Source organism: Schistocerca gregaria, chromosome 2, assembly GCF_023897955.1.
Source record: "Schistocerca gregaria isolate iqSchGreg1 chromosome 2, iqSchGreg1.2, whole genome shotgun sequence".
NCBI classification, from domain to species: domain Eukaryota; kingdom Metazoa; phylum Arthropoda; class Insecta; order Orthoptera; family Acrididae; genus Schistocerca; species Schistocerca gregaria.
The window spans coordinates 105,785,266-105,805,914 of record NC_064921.1 but is presented as its reverse complement, the minus strand read 5'-3'; positions in this window follow the sequence as shown (position 1 = coordinate 105,805,914).

Below are 20,649 nucleotides of genomic sequence, written 5' to 3'. Positions count from 1 at the left end.
CTCTGACTGTATTCAAAACAAACACGAAATCTATTCAACACTATTAGTAGCACTCGAATTTTTAAGCTTCCTAAAAGCAAAAACAGGGTACAACAAGTGACAAGTAAGAAGTAAGAAAAATACAGTTAATACTTAAATTAAAGTAACTCGCCGCACAGCAGATGTGAAGCAGACGACAGTTAGGGCGACACTGACTACTGGCACTATGGCTGACTAAAGGGACTCTCTATGACTGTATTCAAAACAAACACGAAATCTATTCAACACTATTAGTAGCACTCGGTAATTTAAGCTTCCTAAAAGCAAAAACACAGGGAACAACAAGTGACAAGTAAGAAGTAAGAAGTAAGAAAAATACAGTTAATACTTAAATTAAGGTAGCTCGCCGCACAGCAGATGTGAAGCAGACGACAGTTAGGGCGACACTGACTACTGGCACTATGGCTGACTAAAGGGACTCTCTCTGACTGTATTTAAAACAAACACGAAATCTATTCAACACTATTAGTAGCACTCGACAATTTAAGCTTCCTAAAAGCAAAAACACAGGGAACAACAAGTGACAAGTAAGAAGTAAGAAAAATACAGTTAATACTTAAATTAAGGTAGCTCGCTGCATAGCAGACGCGAACCAAACGGCGGTTAGGGCGACACTGACTACTGGCACTATGGCTGACTAAAGGGACTCTCTCTGACTGTATTCAAAACAAACACGAAATCTATTCAACACTATTAGTAGCACTCGAATTTTTAAGCTTCCTAAAAGCAAAAACAGGGTACAACAAGTGACAAGTAAGAAGTAAGAAAAATACAGTTAATACTTAAATTAAAGTAGCTCGCCGCACAGCAGATGTGAAGCAGACGCGAAGCAGACGACAGTTAGGGCGACACTGACTACTGGCACTATGGCTGACTAAAGGGACTCTCTATGACTGTATTCAAAACAAACACGAAATCTATTCAAACTATCAGTAGCACTCGACAATTTAAGCTTCCTAAAAGCAAAAACACAGGGAACAACAAATGACAAGTAAGAAGTAAGAAGTAAGAAAAGTACAGTTAATACTTAAATTAAGGTAGCTCGCCGCACAGCAGATGTGAAGCAGACGCGAAGTAGACGACAGTTAGGGCGACATTGACTACTGGCACTATGGCTGACTAAAGGGACTCTCTATGACTGTATTCAAAAACAAACACGAAAGCTATGCAACACTTAGCACTCGGTAATATAAGCTTCCTAAAAGCAAAAACACACGGAACAACAAGTGACAAGTATGAAAAATACAGTTAATACTTAAATTGAGGTAGCTCGCTACATAGCAGACACGAAGCAAACGGCAGTTAGGGCGACACTGACTACTGGTACTATGGCCTACTAAAGGGACTCTTTCTGACTATTCAAAACAAACACGAAATCTATTCAACACTTTTAGTAGCATTCGACAATTTAAGCTTCCTAAAAGCAAAAACACAGGGAACAACAAGTGACAAGTAAGAAGTAAGAAAAATACAGTTAATACTTAAAGTAGCTCGCCGCACAGCAGATGTGAAGCAGACGACAGATAGGGCGACACTGACTACTGGCACTATGGCTGACTAAAGGGACTCTCTATGACTGTATTCAAAACAAACACGAAAGCTATGCAACACTTAACACTCGGTAATTTAAGGTTCCTAAAAGCAAAAACACAGGGAACAACAAGTGACAAGTATGAAAAATACAGTTAATACTTAAATTGAGGTAGCTCGCTGCATAGCAGACGCGAAGCACACGGCGGTTAGGGCGACACTGACTACTGGCACTATGGCTGACTAAAGGGACTCTCTCTGACTGTATTTAAAACAAACACGAAATCTATTCAACACTATTAGTAGCACTCGACAATTTAAGCTTCCTAAAAGCAAAAACACAGGGAACAACAAGTGACAAGTAAGAAGTAAGAAAAATACAGTTAATACTTAAATTAAGGTAGCTCGCCGCACAGCAGATGTGAAGCAGACGACAGTTAGGGCGACACTGACTACTGGCACTATGGCTGACTAAAGGGACTCTCTATGACTGTATTCAAAAACAAACACGAAAGCTATGCAACACTTAGCACTCGGTAATATAAGCTTCCTAAAAGCAAAAACACACGGAACAACAAGTGACAAGTATGAAAAATACAGTTAATACTTAAATTAAGGTAGCTCGCTGCATAGCAGACGCGAACCAAACGGCGGTTAGGGCGACACTGACTACTGGCACTATGGCTGACTAAAGGGACTCTCTCTGACTGTATTCAAAACAAACACGAAGGCTATGCAACACAACACTCGGTAATTTGCCGGCCGCTGTGGTCTAGCGGTTCTAGGCGCGCAGTCCGGAACCGTGCGACTGCTACGGTCGCAGGTTCGAATCCTGCCTCGGGCATGGATGTGTGTGATGTCCTTAGGTTAGTTAGGTTTAAGTAGTTCTAAGTTCTAGGGGACTAATGACCACAGCAGTTGAGTCCCATAGTGCTCAGAACCATTTGAACCATTTGAACTCGGTAATTTAAGCTTCCTAAAAGCAAAAACACACGGAACAATAAGTGACAAGTATGAAAAATACAGTTAATACTTAAACTGAGGTAGCTCGCTGCATAGCAGACGCGAAGCAAACGGCGGTTAGGGCGACACTGACTACTGGCATTATGGCTGACTAAAGGGACTCTATGACTGTATTCAAAACAAACACGAAATCTATTCAACACTATTAGTAGCACTCGACAATTTAAGCTTCCTAAAAGCAAAAACACAGGGAACAACAAGTGACAAGTAAGAAGTAAGAAGTAAGAAAAATACAGTTAATACTTAAATTAAGGTAGCTCGCCGCACAGCAGATGTGAAGCAGACGACAGTTAGGGCGACACTGACTACTGGCACTATGGCTGACTAAAGGGACTCTCTCTGACTGTATTCAAAACAAACACGAAATCTATTCAACAGTATTAGTAGCACTCGACAACTTAAGCTTCCTAAAAGCAAAAACACAGGGAACAACAAGTGACAAGTAAGAAGTAAGAAAAATACAGTTAATACTTAAATTTAGGTAGCTCGCCGCACAGCAGATGTGAAGCAGACGACAGTTAGGGCGACACTGACTACTGGCACTATGGCTGACTAAAGGGACTCTCTCTGACTGTATTCAAAACAAACACGAAATCTATTCAACACTATTAGTAGCACTCGACAATTTAAGCTTCCTAAAAGCAAAAGCACTAGGAACAACAAGTGACAAGTAAGAAAAATACAGTTAATACTTAAATTAAGGTAGCTCGCCGCACAGCAGATGTGAAGCAGACGCGAAGCAGACGACAGTTAGGGCGACACTGACTACTGGCACTATGGCTGTCTAAAGGGACTCTCTCTGACTATTCAAAACAAACACGAAATCTATTCAACACTATTAGTAGCACTCGACAATTTAAGCTTCCTAAAAGCAAAAACACAGGGAACAACAAGTGACAAGTAAGAAGTAAGAAAAATATAGTTAATACTTAAATTAAGGTAGCTCGCCGCACAGCAGATGTGAAGCAGACGACAGTTAGGGCGACACTGACTACTGGCACTATGGCTGACTAAAGGGACTCTCTCTGACTATATTCAAAACAAACACGAAATCTATTCAACACTATTAGTAGCACTCGACAATTTAAGCTTCCTAAAAGCAAAAACACAGGGAACAACAAGTGACAAGTAAGAAGTAAGAAGTATGAAAAATACAGTTAATACTTAAAGTAGCTCGCCGCACAGCAGATGTGAAGCAGACGACAGTTAGGGCAACACTGACTACTGGCACTATGGCTGACTAAAGGGACTCTCTATGACTATTCAAAACAAACACGAAAGCAATGCAACACTTAACACTCGGTAATTTAAGCTTCCTAAAAGCAAAAACACAGGGTACAACAAGTGACAAGTAAGAAGTAAGAAAAATACAGTTAATACTTAAATTAAAGTAACTCGCCGCACAGCAGATGTGAAGCAGACGACAGTTAGGGCGACACTGACTACTGGCACTATGGCTGACTAAAGGGACTCTCTGACTGTATTCAAAACAAACACGAAATCTATTCAACACTATTAGTAGCACTCGAATTTTTAAGCTTCCTAAAAGCAAAAACACAGGGTACAACAAGTGACAAGTAAGAAGTAAGAAAAATACAGTTAATACTTAAATTAAAGTAACTCGCCGCACAGCAGATGTGAAGCAGACGACAGTTAGGGCGACACTGACTACTGGCACTATGGCTGACTAAAGGGACTCTATGACTGTATTCAAAACAAACACGAAAGCTATGCAACACTTAACACTCGGTAATTTAAGCTTCCTAAAAGCAAAAACACACGGAACAACAAGTGACAAGTATGAAAAATACAGTTAATACTTAAATTAAGGTAGCTCGCCGCACAGCAGATGTGAAGCAGACGCGAAGCAGACGACAGTTAGGGCGACACTGACTACTGGCACTATGGCTGACTAAAGGGACTATCTATGACTGTATTCAAAACAAACACGAAATCTATTCAACACTATTCGTAGCACTCGGTAATTTAAGCTTCCTAAAAGCAAAAACACACGGAACAACAAGTGACAAGTATGAAAAATACAGTTAATACTTAAATTGAGGTAGCTCGCTGCATAGCAGACGCGAACCAAACGGCGGTTAGGGCGACACTGACTACTGGCACTATGGCTGACTAAAGGGACTCTCTCTGACTGTATTCAAAACAAACACGAAATCTATTCAACACTATTAGTAGCACTCGACAATTTAAGCTTCCTAAAAGCAAAAACACAGGGAACAACAAGTGACAAGTAAGAAGTAAGAAAAATACAGTTAATACTTAAATTAAGGTAGCTCGCCGCACAGCAGATGTGAAGCAGACGACAGTTAGGGCGACACTGACTACTGGCACTATGGCTGACTAAAGGGACTCTCTATGACTGTATTCAAAACAAACACGAAATCTATTCAAACTATCAGTAGCACTCGACAATTTAAGCTTCCTAAAAGCAAAAACACAGGGAACAACAAATGACAAGTAAGAAGTAAGAAGTAAGAAAAATACAGTTAATACTTAAATTAAGGTAGCTCGCCGCACAGCAGATGTGAAGCAGACGCGAAGTAGACGACAGTTAGGGCGACATTGACTACTGGCACTATGGCTGACTAAAGGGACTCTCTATGACTGTATTCAAAAACAAACACGAAAGCTATGCAACACTTAGCACTCGGTAATATAAGCTTCCTAAAAGCAAAAACACACGGAACAACAAGTGACAAGTATGAAAAATACAGTTAATACTTAAATTGAGGTAGCTCGCTACATAGCAGACACGAAGCAAACGGCAGTTAGGGCGACACTGACTACTGGTACTATGGCCTACTAAAGGGACTCTTTCTGACTATTCAAAACAAACACGAAATCTATTCAACACTTTTAGTAGCATTCGACAATTTAAGCTTCCTAAAAGCAAAAACACAGGGAACAACAAGTGACAAGTAAGAAGTAAGAAAAATACAGTTAATACTTAAAGTAGCTCGCCGCACAGCAGATGTGAAGCAGACGACAGATAGGGCGACACTGACTACTGGCACTATGGCTGACTAAAGAGACTCTCTATGACTGTATTCAAAACAAACACGAAAGCTATGCAACACTTAACACTCGGTAATTTAAGGTTCCTAAAAGCAAAAACACAGGGAACAACAAGTGACAAGTATGAAAAATACAGTTAATACTTAAATTGAGGTAGCTCGCTGCATAGCAGACGCGAAGCACACGGCGGTTAGGGCGACACTGACTACTGGCACTATGGCTGACTAAAGGGACTCTCTCTGACTGTATTTAAAACAAACACGAAATCTATTCAACACTATTAGTAGCACTCGACAATTTAAGCTTCCTAAAAGCAAAAACACAGGGAACAACAAGTGACAAGTAAGAAGTAAGAAAAATACAGTTAATACTTAATTAAGGTAGCTCGCCGCACAGCAGATGTGAAGCAGACGACAGTTAGGGCGACACTGACTACTGGCACTATGGCTGACTAAAGGGACTCTCTATGACTGTATTCAAAAACAAACACGAAAGCTATGCAACACTTAGCACTCGGTAATATAAGCTTCCTAAAAGCAAAAACACACGGAACAACAAGTGACAAGTATGAAAAATACAGTTAATACTTAAATTGAGGTAGCTCGCCGCACAGCAGATGTGAAGCAGACGACAGTTAGGGCGACACTGACTACTGGCACTATGGCTGACTAAAGGGACTCTCTGACTGTATTCAAAACAAACACGAAATCTATTCAACACTATTAGTAGCACTCGACAATTTAAGCATCCTAAAAGCAAAAACACACGGAACAACAAGTGACAAGCAAGAAAAATACAGATAATACTTAAATTGAGGTAGCTCGCCGCACAGCAGATGTGAAGCAGACGTCAGTTAGGGCGACACTGACTACTGGCACTATGGCTGACTAAAGGGACTCTCTATGACTGTATTCAAAACAAACACGAAGGCTATGCAACACAACACTCGGTAATTTGCCGGCCGCTGTGGTCTAGCGGTTCTAGGCGCGCAGTCCGGAACCGTGCGACTGCTACGGTCGCAGGTTCGAATCCTGCCTCGGGCATGGATGTGTGTGATGTCCTTAGGTTAGTTAGGTTTAAGTAGTTCTAAGTTCTAGGGGACTAATGACCACAGCAGTTGAGTCCCATAGTGCTCAGAACCATTTGAACCATTTGAACTCGGTAATTTAAGCTTCCTAAAAGCAAAAACACACGGAACAATAAGTGACAAGTATGAAAAATACAGTTAATACTTAAACTGAGGTAGCTCGCTGCATAGCAGACGCGAAGCAAACGGCGGTTAGGGCGACACTGACTACTGGCATTATGGCTGACTAAAGGGACTCTATGACTGTATTCAAAACAAACACGAAATCTATTCAACACTATTAGTAGCACTCGACAATTTAAGCTTCCTAAAAGCAAAAACACAGGGAACAACAAGTGACAAGTACGAAGTAAGAAGTAAGAAAAATACAGTTAATACTTAAATTAAGGTAGCTCGCCGCACAGCAGATGTGAAGCAGACGACAGTTAGGGCGACACTGACTACTGCCACTATGGCTGACTAAAGGGACTCTCTCTGACTGTATTCAAAACAAACACGAAATCTATTCAACACTATTAGTAGCACTCGACAACTTAAGCTTCCTAAAAGCAAAAACACAGGGAACAACAAGTGACAAGTAAGAAGTAAGAAAAATACAGTTAATACTTAAATTTAGGTAGCTCGCCGCACAGCAGATGTGAAGCAGACGACAGTTAGGGCGACACTGACTACTGGCACTATGGCTGACTAAAGGGACTCTCTCTGACTGTATTCAAAACAAACACGAAATCTATTCAACACTATTAGTAGCACTCGACAATTTAAGCTTCCTAAAAGCAAAAACACAGGGAACAACAAGTGACAAGTAAGAAGTAAGAAGTATGAAAAATACAGTTAATACTTAAATTAAAGTAGCTCGCCGCACAGCAGATGTGAAGCAGACGACAGTTAGGGCAACACTGACTACTGGCACTATGGCTGACTAAAGGGACTCTCTATGACTATTCAAAACAAACACGAAAGCAATGCAACACTTAACACTCGGTAATTTAAGCTTCCTAAAAGCAAAAACACAGGGTACAACAAGTGACAAGTAAGAAGTAAGAAGTAAGAAAAATACAGTTAATACTTAAATTAAAGTAACTCGCCGCACAGCAGATGTGAAGCAGACGACAGTTAGGGCGACACTGACTACTGGCACTATGGTTGACTAAAGGGACTCTCTATGACTGTATTCAAAACAAACACGAAATCTATTCAACACTATTCGTAGCACTCGGTAATTTAAGCTTCCTAAAAGCAAAAACACACGGAACAACAAGTGACAAGTATGAAAAATACAGTTAATACTTAAATTGAGGTAGCTCGCTGCATAGCTGACACGAAGCAAACGGCGGTTAGGGCGACACTGACTAATGGTACTATGGCCTATTAAGGGACTCTCTCTGACTGTATTCAAAACAAACACGAAATCTATTCAACACTATTAGTAGCATTCGACAATTTAAGCTTCCTAAAAGCAAAAACACAGGGAACAACAAGTGACAAGTAAGAAGTAAGAAGTAAGAAGTAAGAAAAATACAGTTAATACTTAAATTGAGGTAGCTCGCTGCATAGCAGACGCGAACCAAACGGCGGTTAGGGCGACACTGACTACTGGCACTATGGCTGACTAAAGGGACTCTCTGACTGTATTCAAAACAAACACGAAATCTATTCAACACTATTAGTAGCACTCGAATTTTTAAGCTTCCTAAAAGCAAAAACACAGGGTACAACAAGTGACAAGTAAGAAGTAAGAAAAATACAGTTAATACTTAAATTAAAGTAACTCGCCGCACAGCAGATGTGAAGCAGACGACAGTTAGGGCGACACTGACTACTGGCACTATGGCTGACTAAAGGGACTCTATGACTGTATTCAAAACAAACACGAAAGCTATGCAACACTTAACACTCGGTAATTTAAGCTTCCTAAAAGCAAAAACACACGGAACAACAAGTGACAAGTATGAAAAATACAGTTAATACTTAAATTAAGGTAGCTCGCCGCACAGCAGATGTGAAGCAGACGCGAAGCAGACGACAGTTAGGGCGACACTGACTACTGGCACTATGGCTGACTAAAGGGACTCTCTATGACTGTATTCAAAACAAACACGAAATCTATTCAACACTATTCGTAGCACTCGGTAATTTAAGCTTCCTAAAAGCAAAAACACACGGAACAACAAGTGACAAGTAAGAAGTAAGAAAAATACAGTTAATACTTAAATTAAGGTAGCTCGCCGCACAGCAGATGTGAAGCAGACGACAGTTAGGGCGACACTGACTACTGGCACTATGGCTGACTAAAGGGACTCTCTCTGACTGTATTCAAAACAAACACGAAATCTATTCAACACTATTAGTAGCACTCGACAATTTAAGCTTCCTAAAAGCAAAAGCACTAGGAACAACAAGTGACAAGTAAGAAAAATACAGTTAATACTTAAATTGAGGTAGCTCGCTGCATAGCAGACGCGAAGAAAACGGCGGTTAGGGCGACACTGATTACTGGCACTATGGCTGACTAAAGGGACTCTCTCTGACTGTATTCAAAACAAACACGAAATCTATTCAACACTATTAGTAGCACTCGACAACTTAAGCTTCCTAAAAGCAAAAACACAGGGAACAACAAGTGACAAGTAAGAAGTAAGAAGTAAGAAAAATACAGTTAATACTTAAATTAAGGTAGCTCGCCGCACAGCAGATGTGAAGCAGACGACAGTTACGGCGACACTGACTACTGGCACTATGGCTGACTAAAGGGACTCTCTCTGACTGTATTCAAAACAAACACGAAATCTATTCAACACTATTAGTAGCACTCGACAATTTAAGCTTCCTAAAAGCAAAAACACACGGAACAACAAGTGACAAGCAAGAAAAATACAGTTAATACTTAAATTGAGGTAGCTCGCTGCATAGCAGACGCGAAGCAAACGGCGGTTGGGGCGACACTGACTACTGGCACTATGGCTGACTAAAGGGACTCTCTCGGACTGTATTCAAAACAAACGCAAAATCTATTCAACACTATTAGTAGCACTCGACAATTTAAGCTTCCTAAAAGCAAAAACACAGGGAGCAACAAGTGACAAGTAAGAAGTAAGAAATAAGAAATAAGAAAAATACAGTTAATACTTAAATTAAGGTAGCTCGCCGCACAGCAGATGTGAAGCAGACGACAGTTAGGGCGCCACTGACTACTGGCACTATGGCTGACTAAAGGGACTCTCTCTGACTGTATTCAAAACAAACACGAAATCTATTCAACACTATTAGTAGCACTCGACAATTTAAGCTTCCTAAAAGCAAAAGCACTAGGAACAACAAGTGACAAGTAAGAAAAATACAGTTAATACTTAAATTAAGGTAGCTCGCCGCACAGCAGATGTGAAGCAGACGCGAAGCAGACGACAGTTAGGGCGACACTGACTACTGGCACTATGGCTGACTAAAGGGACTCTGTCTGACTGTATTCAAAACAAACACGAAATCTATTCAACACTATTAGTAGCACTCGACAACTGAAGCTTCCTAAAAGCAAAAACACAGGGAACAACAAGTGACAAGTAAGAAGTAAGAAAAATACAGTTAATGCTTAAATTAAGGTAGCTCGCCGCACAACAGATGTGAAGCAGACGACAGTTAGGGCGACACTGACTACTGGCACTATGGCTGACTAAAGGGACTCTCTGATTGTATTCAAAACAAACACGAAATCTATACAACACTATTAGTAGCACTCGACAATTTAAGCTTCCTAAAAGCAAAAACACAGGGAACAACAAGTGACAAGTAAGAAGTAAGAAGTAAGAAAAATACAGTTAATACTTAAATTATAGTAGCTCGCCGCACAGCAGATGTGAAGCAGACGACAGTTAGGGCGACACTGACTACTGGCACTATGGCTGACTAAAGGGACTCTATGACTGTATTCAAAACAAACACGAAAGCTATGCAACACTTAACACTCGGTAATTTAAGCTTCCTAAAAGCAAAAACACACGGAACAACAAGTGACAAGTATGAAAAATACAGTTAATACTTAAATTTAGGTAGCTCACTGCATAGCAGACGCGAAGCAAACGGCGGTTATGGCGACAACGACTACTGGCACTATGGCTGACTAAAGGGACTCTATGACTGTATTCAAAACAAACACGAAAGCTATTCAAACTATTAGTAGCACTCGACAATTTAAGCTTCCTAAAAGCAAAAACACAGGGAACAACAAGTGACAAGTAAGAAGTAAGAAAAATACAGTTAATACTTAAATTAAGGTAGCTCGCCGCACAGCAGATGTGAAGCAGACGACAGTTAGGGCGACACTGACTACTGGCACTATGGCTGACTAAAGGGACTCTCTATGACTGTATTCAAAAACAAACACGAATGCTATGCAACACTTAACACTCGGTAATTTAAGCTTCCTAAAAGCAAAAACACACGGAACAACAAGTGACAAGTATGAAAAATACAGTTAATACTTAAATTGAGGTAGCTCGCTGCATAGCAGACGCAAAGCAAACGCCGGTTAGGGCGACACTGACTACTGGCACTATGGCTGACTAAAGGGACTCTCTCTGACTGTATTCAAAACAAACACGAAATCTGTACAACACTATTAGTAGCACTCGACAATTTAAGCTTCCTAAAAGCAAAAACACAGGGAACAACAAGTGACAAGTAAGAAGTAAGAAAAATACAGTTAATAGTTAAATTAAGGTAGCTCGCCGCACAGCAGATGTGAAGCAGACGACAGTTAGGGCGACACTGACTACTGGCACTATGGCTGACTAAAGGGACTCTCTCTGACTGTATTCAAAACAAACACGAAATCTGTACAACACTATTAGTAGCACTCGACAATTTAAGCTTCCTAAAAGCAAAAACACAGGGAACAACAAGTTCCAAGTAAGAAGTAAGAAAAATACAGTTAACAGTTAAATTATAGTAGCTCGCCGCACAGCAGATGTGAAGCAGACGACAGTTAGGGCGACACTGACTACTGGCACTATGGCTGACTAAAGGGACTCTCTCTGACTGTATTCAAAACAAACACGAAATCTATTCATACTATCAGTAGCACTCGACAATTTAAGCTTCCTAAAAGCAAAAACACAGGGAACAACAAGTGACAAGTAAGAAGTAAGAAAAATACAGTTAATACTTAAATTAAGGTAGCTCGCCGCACAGCAGATGTGAAGCAGACGACAGTTAGGGCGACACTGACTACTGGCACTATGGCTGACTAAAGGGACTCTCTCTGACTGTATTCAAAACAAACACGAAATCTATTCAACACTATTAGTAGCACTCGACAATTTAAGCTTCCTAAAAGCAAAAACACAGGGAACAACAAGTGACAAGTATGAAAAATACAGTTAATACTTAAATTGAGGTAGCTCGCTGCATAGCAGACGCGAAGCAAACGGCGGTTAGGGCGACACTGACTACTGGCACTATGGCTGACTAAAGGGACTCTCTCTGACTGTATTCAAAACAAACACGAAATCTATTCAACACTATTAGTAGCACTCGACAACTTAAGCTTCCTAAAAGCAAAAACACAGGGAACAACAAGTGACAAGTAAGAAGTAAGAAAAATACAGTTAATACTTAAATTAAGGTAGCTCGCCGCACAGCAGATGTGAAGCAGACGCGAAGCAGACAACAGTTAGTGCGACACTGACTACTGGCACTATGGCTGACTAAAGGGACTCTCTATGACTGTATTCAAAACAAACACGAAAGCTATGCAACACTTAACACTCGGTAATTTAAGCTTCCTAAAAGCAAAAACACATGGAACAACAAGTGACAAGCAAGAAAAACACAGTTAATACTTAAATTGAGGTAGCTCGCTGCATAGCAGACGCGAAGCACACGGCGGTTAGGGCGACACTTACTACTGGCACTATGGCTGACTAAAGGGACTCTCTCTGACTGTATTCAAAACAAACACGAAATCTATTCAACACTATTAGTAGCACTCGACAACTTAAGCTTCCTAAAAGCAAAAACACAGGGAACAACAAGTGACAAGTAAGAAGTAAGAAAAATACAGTTAATACTTAAATTAAGGTAGCTCGCCGCACAGCAGATGTGAAGTAGACGACAGTTAGGGCGACACTGACTACTGGCACTATGGCTGACAAAAGGGACTCTATGACTGTATTCAAAACAAACACGAAAGCTATGCAACACTTAACACTCGGTAATTTAACCTTCCTAAAAGCAAAAACACACGGAACAACAAGTGACAAGTAAGAAAAATACAGTTAATACTTAAATTAAGGTAGCTCGCCGCACAGCAGATGTGAAGCAGACGCGAAGCAGACGACAGTTAGGGCGACACTGACTACTGGCACTATGGCTGACTAAAGGGACTCTCTCTGACTGTATTCAAAACAAACACGAAAGCTATTCAACACTATTAGTAGCACTCGACAATTTAAGCTTCCTAAAAGCAAAAACACAGGGAACAACAAGTGACAAGTAAGAAAAATACAGTTAATACTTAAATTAAAGTAGCTCGCCGCACAGCAGATGTGAAGCAGACGACAGTTAGGGCGACACTGACTACTGGCACTATGGCTGACTAAAGGGACTCTCTATGACTGTATTCAAAAACAAACACGAAAGCTATGCAACACTTAACACTCGGTAATTTAAGCTTCCTAAAAGCAAAAACACACGGAACAACAAGTGACAAGTATGAAAAATACAGTTAATACTTAAATTGAGGTAGCTCGCTGCATAGCAGACGCGAAGCAAACGGTGGTTAGGGCGACACTGACTACTGGCAGTATGTCTGACTAAAGGGACTCTCTCTGACTGTATTCAAAACAAACACGAAATCTATTCAGCACTATTAGTAGCACTCGACAACTTAAGCTTCCTAAAAGCAAAAACACAGGGAACAACAAGTGACAAGTAAGAAGTAAGAAAAATACAGTTAATACTTAAATTAAGGTAGCTCGCCGCACAGCAGATGTGAAGCAGACAACAGTTAGGGCGACACTGACTACTGGCACTATGGCTGACTAAAGGGACTCTGTCTGACTGTATTCAAAACAAACACGAAAGCTATTCAACACTATTAGTAGCACTACAATTTAAGCTTCCTAAAAGCAAAAACACAGGGAACAACAAGTGACAAGTAAGAAGTAAGAAGTAAGAAGAATACAGTTAATACTTAAATTAAAGTAGCTCGCCGCACAGCAGATGTGAAGCAGACGACAGTTAGGGCGACACTGACTACTGGCACTATGGCTGACTAAAGGGACTCTCTATGACTATTCAAAACAAACACGAAAGCTATGCAACACTTAACACTCGGGAATTTAAGCTTCCTAAAAGCAAAAACACTAGGAACAACAAGTGACAAGTATGAAAAATACAGTTAATACTTAAATTGAGGTAGCTCGCTGCACAGCAGACGCGAAGCAAACGGCGGTTAGGGCGACACTGACTACTGGCACTATGGCTGACTAAAGGGACTCTCTCTGACTGTATTCAAAACAAACACGATATCTATTCAACACTATTAGTAGCACTCGACAATTTAAGCTTCCTAAAAGCAAAAACACACGGAACAACAAGTGACAAGCAAGAAAAATACAGTTAATACTTAAATTGAGGTAGCTCGCTGCATAGCAGACGCGAAGTAAACGGCGGTTAGGGCGACACTGACTACTGGCACTATGGCTGACTAAAGGGACTCTCCCTGACTGTATTCAAAACAAACACAAAATCTATTCAACACTATTAGCACTCGACAATTTAAGCTTCCTAAAAGCAAAAACACTAGGAACAACAAGTGACAAGTAAGAAGTAAGAAAAATACAGTTAATACTTAAATTAAGGTAGCTCGCCGCACAGCAGATGTGAAGTAGACGACAGTTAGGGCGACACTGACTACTGGCACTATGGCTGACAAAAGGGACTCTATGACTGTATTCAAAACAAACACGAAAGCTATGCAACACTTAACACTCGGTAATTTAAGCTTCCTAAAAGCAAAAACACACGGAACAACAAGTGACAAGTAAGAAAAATACAGTTAATACTTAAATTAAGGTAGCTCGCCGCACAGCAGATGTGAAGCAGACGCGAAGCAGACGACAGTTAGGGCGACACTGACTACTGGCACTATGGCTGACTAAAGGGACTCTCTATGACTGTATTCAAAAACAAACACGAAACCTATGCAACACTTAACACTCGGTAATTTAAGCTTCCTAAAAGCAAAAACACACGGAACAACAAGTGACAAGTATGAAAAATACAGTTAATACTTAAATTGAGGTAGCTCGCTGCATAGCAGACGCGAAGCAAACGGTGGTTAGGGCGACACTGACTACTGGCACTATGGCTGACTAAAGGGACTCTCTCTGACTGTATTCAAAACAAACACGAAATCTATTCAGCACTATTAGTAGCACTCGACAACTTAAGCTTCCTAAAAGCAAAAACACAGGGAACAACAAGTGACAAGTAAGAAGTAAGAAGTAAGAAAAATACAGTTAATAGTTAAATTATAGTAGCTCGCCGCACAGCAGATGTGAAGCAGACGACAGTTAGGGCGACACTGACTACTGGCACTATGGCTGACTAAAGGGACTCTCTCTGACTGTATTCAAAACAAACACGAAATCTATTCATACTATCAGTAGCACTCGACAATTTAAGCTTCCTAAAAGCAAAAACACAGGGAACAACAAGTGACAAGTAAGAAGTAAGAAAAATACAGTTAATACTTAAATTAAGGTAGCTCGCCGCACAGCAGATGTGAAGCAGACGACAGTTAGGGCGACACTGACTACTGGCACTATGGCTGACTAAAGGGACTCTCTCTGACTGTATTCAAAACAAACACGAAATCTATTCAACACTATTAGTAGCACTCGACAATTTAAGCTTCCTAAAAGCAAAAACACAGGGAACAACAAGTGACAAGTAAGAAGTATGAAGTAAGAAAAATACAGTTAATACTTAAATTAAAGTAGCTCGCCGCACAGCAGATGTGAAGCAGACGACAGTTAGGGCGACACTGACTACTGGCACTATGGCTGACTAAAGGGACTCTCTATGACTATTCAAAACAAACACGAAAGCTATGCAACACTTAACACTCGGTAATTTAAGCTTCCTAAAAGCAAAAACACACGGAACAACAAGTGACAAGAAAAACACAGTTAATACTTAAATTGAGGTAGCTCGCTGCATAGCAGACGCGAAGCACACGGCGGTTAGGGCGACACTTACTACTGGCACTATGGCTGACTAAAGGGACTCTCTCTGACTGTATTCAAAACAAACACGAAATCTATTCAACACAATTAGTAGCACTCGACAACTTAAGCTTCCTAAAAGCAAAAACACAGGGAACAACAAGTGACAAGTAAGAAGTAAGAAAAATACAGTTAATACTTAAATTAAGGTAGCTCGCCGCACAGCAGATGTGAAGCAGACGCGAAGCAGACAACAGTTAGTGCGACACTGACTACTGGCACTATGGCTGACTAAAGGGACTCTCTATGACTGTATTCAAAACAAACACGAAAGCTATGCAACACTTAACACTCGGTAATTTAAGCTTCCTAAAAGCAAAAACACTAGGAACAACAAGTGACAAGTATGAAAAATACAGTTAATACTTAAATTGAGGTAGCTCACTGCATAGCAGTCGCGAAGCAAACGGCGGTTAGGGCGACACTGACTACTGGCACTGTGGCTGACTAAAGGGACTCTCTATGACTGTATTCAAAACAAACACGATATCTATTCAACACTATTAGTAGCACTCGACAATTTAAGCTTCCTAAAAGCAAAAGCACTAGGAACAACAAGTGACAAGTAAGAAAAATACAGTTAATACTTAAATTAAGGTAGCTCGCCGCACAGCAGATGTGAAGCAGACGCGAAGCAGACGACAGTTAGGGCGACACTGACTACTGGCACTATGGCTGACTAAAGGGACTCTCTCTGACTGTATTCAAAACAAACACGAAAGCTATGCAACACTTAACACTCGGTAATTTAAGCTTCCTCAAAGCAAAAACACACGGAACAACAAGTGACAAGCAAGAAAAATACAGTTAATACTTAAATTGAGGTAGCTCGCTGCATAGCAGACGCGAAGCAAACGGCGGTTAGGGCGACACTGACTACTGGCACTATGGCTGACTAAAGGGACTCTCCCTGACTGTATTCAAAACAAACACAAAATCTATTCAACACTATTAGTAGCACTCGACAATTTAAGCTTCCTAAAAGCAAAAACACTAGGAACAACAAGTGACAAGTAAGAAGTAAGGAAAATACAGTTAATACTTAAATTAAGGTAGCTCGCCACATAGCAGATGTGAAGCAGACGCGAAGCAGACGACAGTTAGGGCGACACTGACTACTGGCACTATGGCTGACTAAAGGGACTCTCTCTGACTGTATTCAAAACAAACACGAAATCTATTCAACACTATTAGTAGCACTCGACAATTTAAGCTTCCTAAAAGCAAAAACACAGGGAACAACAAGTGACAAGTAAGAAGTAAGAAAAATACAGTTAATACTTAAATTAAGGTAGCTCGCCGCACAGCAGATGTGAAGCAGACGACAGTTAGGGCGACACTGACTACTGGCACTATGGCTGACTAAAGGGACTCTCTATGAGTGTATTCAAAACAAACACGAAAGCTATGCAACACTTAACACTCGGTAATTTAAGCTTCCTAAAAGCAAAAACACACGGAACAACAAGTGACAAGTATGAAAAATACAGTTAATACTTAAATTAAGGTAGCTCGCCGCACAGCAGATGCGAAGCAGACGGCAGTTAGGGCGACACTGACTACTGGCACTATGGCTGACTAAAGGGACTCTCTCTGACTGTATTCAAAACAAACACGAAATCTATTCAACACTATTAGTAGCACTCGACAATTTAAGCTTCCTAAAAGCAAAAACACAGGGAACAACAAGTGACAAGTAAGAAGTAAGAAAAATACAGTTAATACTTAAATTAAGGTAGCTCGCCGCACAGCAGATGTGAAGCAGACGACAGTTAGGGCGACACTGACTACTGGCACTATGGCTGACTAAAGGGACTCTATGACTGTATTCAAAACAAACACGAAAGCTATGCAACACTTAACACTCGGTAATTTAAGCTTCCTAAAAGCAAAAACACTAGGAACAACAAGTGACAAGTATGAAAAATACAGTTACTACTTAAATTAAGGTAGCTCGCCGCACAGCAGATGCGAAGCAGACGGCAGTTAGGGCGACACTGACTACTGGCACTATGGCTGACTAAAGGGACTCACTCTGACTGTATTCAAAACAAAAACGTAATCTATTCAACACTATTAGTAGCACTCGACAATTTAAGCTTCCTAAAAGCAAAAACACAGGGAACAACAAGTGACAAGTAAGAAGTAAGAAAAATACAGTTAATACTTAAATTAAGGTAGCTCGCCGCACAGCAGATGTGAAGCAGACGACAGTTAGGGCGACACTGACTACTGGCACTATGGCTGACTAAAGGGGCTCTCTATGGGTGTATTCAAAACAAACACGAAAGCTATGCAACACTTAACACTCGGTAATTTAAGCTTCCTAAAAGCAAAAACACACGGAACAACAAGTGACAAGTATGAAAAATACAGTTAATACTTAAATTAAGGTAGCTCGCCGCACAGCAGATGCGAAGCAGACGGCAGTTAGGGCGACACTGACTACTGGCACTATGGCTGACTAAAGGGGCTCTCTATGACTGTATTCAAAACAAACACGAAATCTATTCAACACTATTAGTAGCACTCGACAATTTAAGCTTCCTAAAAGCAAAAACACAGGGAACAACAAGTGACAAGTAAGAAGTAAGAAAAATACAGTTAATACTTAAATTAAGGTAGCTCGCCGCACAGCAGATGTGAAGCAGACGACAGTTAGGGCGACACTGACTACTGGCACTATGGCTGACTAAAGGGACTCTCTATGACTGTATTCAAAACAAACACGAAAGCTATGCAACGCTTAACACTCGGTAATTTAAGCTTCCTAAAAGCAAAAACACACGGAACAACAAGTGACAAGTATGAAAAATACAGTTAATACTTAAATTAAGGTAGCTCGCCGCACAGCAGATGTGAAGCAGACGACAGTTAGGGCGACACTGACTACTGGCACTATGGCTGACTAAAGGGACTCTCTATGACTGTATTCAAAACAAACACGAAAGCTATGCAACGCTTAACACTCGGTAATTTAAGCTTCCTAAAAGCAAAAACACACGGAACAACAAGTGACAAGTATGAAAAATACAGTTAATACTTAAATTAAGGTAGCTCGCCGCACAGCAGATGCGAAGCAGCCGGCAGTTAGGGCGACACTGACTACTGGCACTATGGCTGACTAAAGAGACTCTCTCTGACTGTATTCAAAACAAACACGAAATCTATTCAACACTATTAGTAGCACTCGACAATTTAAGCTTCCTAAAAGCAAAAACACAGGGAACAACAAGTGACAAGTAAGAAGTAAGAAAAATACAGTTAATACTTAAATTAAGGTAGCTCGTCGCACAGCAGATGCGAAGCAGACGGCAGTTAGGGCGACACTGACTACTGGCACTATGGCTGACTAAAGGGACTCTCTCTGACTGTATTCAAAACAAACACGAAATCTATTCAACACTATTAGTAGCACTCGACAATTTAAGCTTCCTAAAAGCAAAAACACAGGGAACAACAAGTGAGAAGTAAGAAGTAAGAAAAATACAGTTAATACTTAAATTAGGGTAGCTCGCCGCACAGCAGATGTGAAGCAGACGACAGTTAGGGCGACACTGACTACTGGCACTATGGCTGACTAAAGGGACTCTCTAAGACTGTATTCAAAACAAACACGAAAGCTATGCAACACTTAACACTCGGTAATTTAAGCTTCCTAAAAGCAAAAACACTAGGAACAACAAGTGACAAGTATGAAAAATACAGTTACTACTTAAATTAAGGTAGGTCGCCGCACAGCAGATGCGAAGCAGACGGCAGTTAGGGCGACACTGACTACTGGCACTATGGCTGACTAAAGGGACTCTCTATGACTGTATTCAAAACAAACACGAAAGCTATGCAACACTTAACACTCGGTAATTTAAGCTTCCTAAAAGCAAAAACACACGGAACAACAAGTGACAAGTATGAAAAATACAGTTAATACTTAAATTAAGGTAGCTCGCCACACAGCAGATGTGAAGCAGACGACAGTTAGGGCGACACTGACTACTGGCACTATGGCTGACTAAAGGGACTCTCTCTGACTGTATTCAAAACAAACACGAAATCTATTCAACACTATTAGTAGCACTCGACAATTTAAGCTTCCTAAAAGCAAAAACACAGGGAACAACAAGTGACAAGTAAGAAGTAAGAAAAATACAGTTAATACAAAATTAAGGTAGCTCGCCGCACAGCAGATGTGAAGCAGACGACAGTTAGGGCGACACTGACTACTGGCACTATGGCTGACTAAAGGGACTCTCTATGACTGTATTCAAAACAAACACGAAAGCTATGCAACACTTAACACTCGGTAATTTACGCTTCCTAAAAGCAAAAACACACGGAACAACAAGTGACAACTATGAAAAATACAGTTAATACTTAAATTAAGGTAGCTCGCCGCACAGCAGATGTGAAGCAGACGACAGTTAGGGCGACACTGACTACTGGCACTATGGCTGACTAAAGGGACTCTCTATGACTGTATTCAAAACAAACACAAAAGCTATGCAACACTTAACACTCGGTAATTTAAGCTTCCTAAAAGCAAAAACACACGGAACAACAAGTGACAAGTATGAAAAATACAGTTAATACTTAAATTAAGGTAGCTCGCCGCACAGCAGATGCGAAGCAGACGGCAGTTAGGGCGAC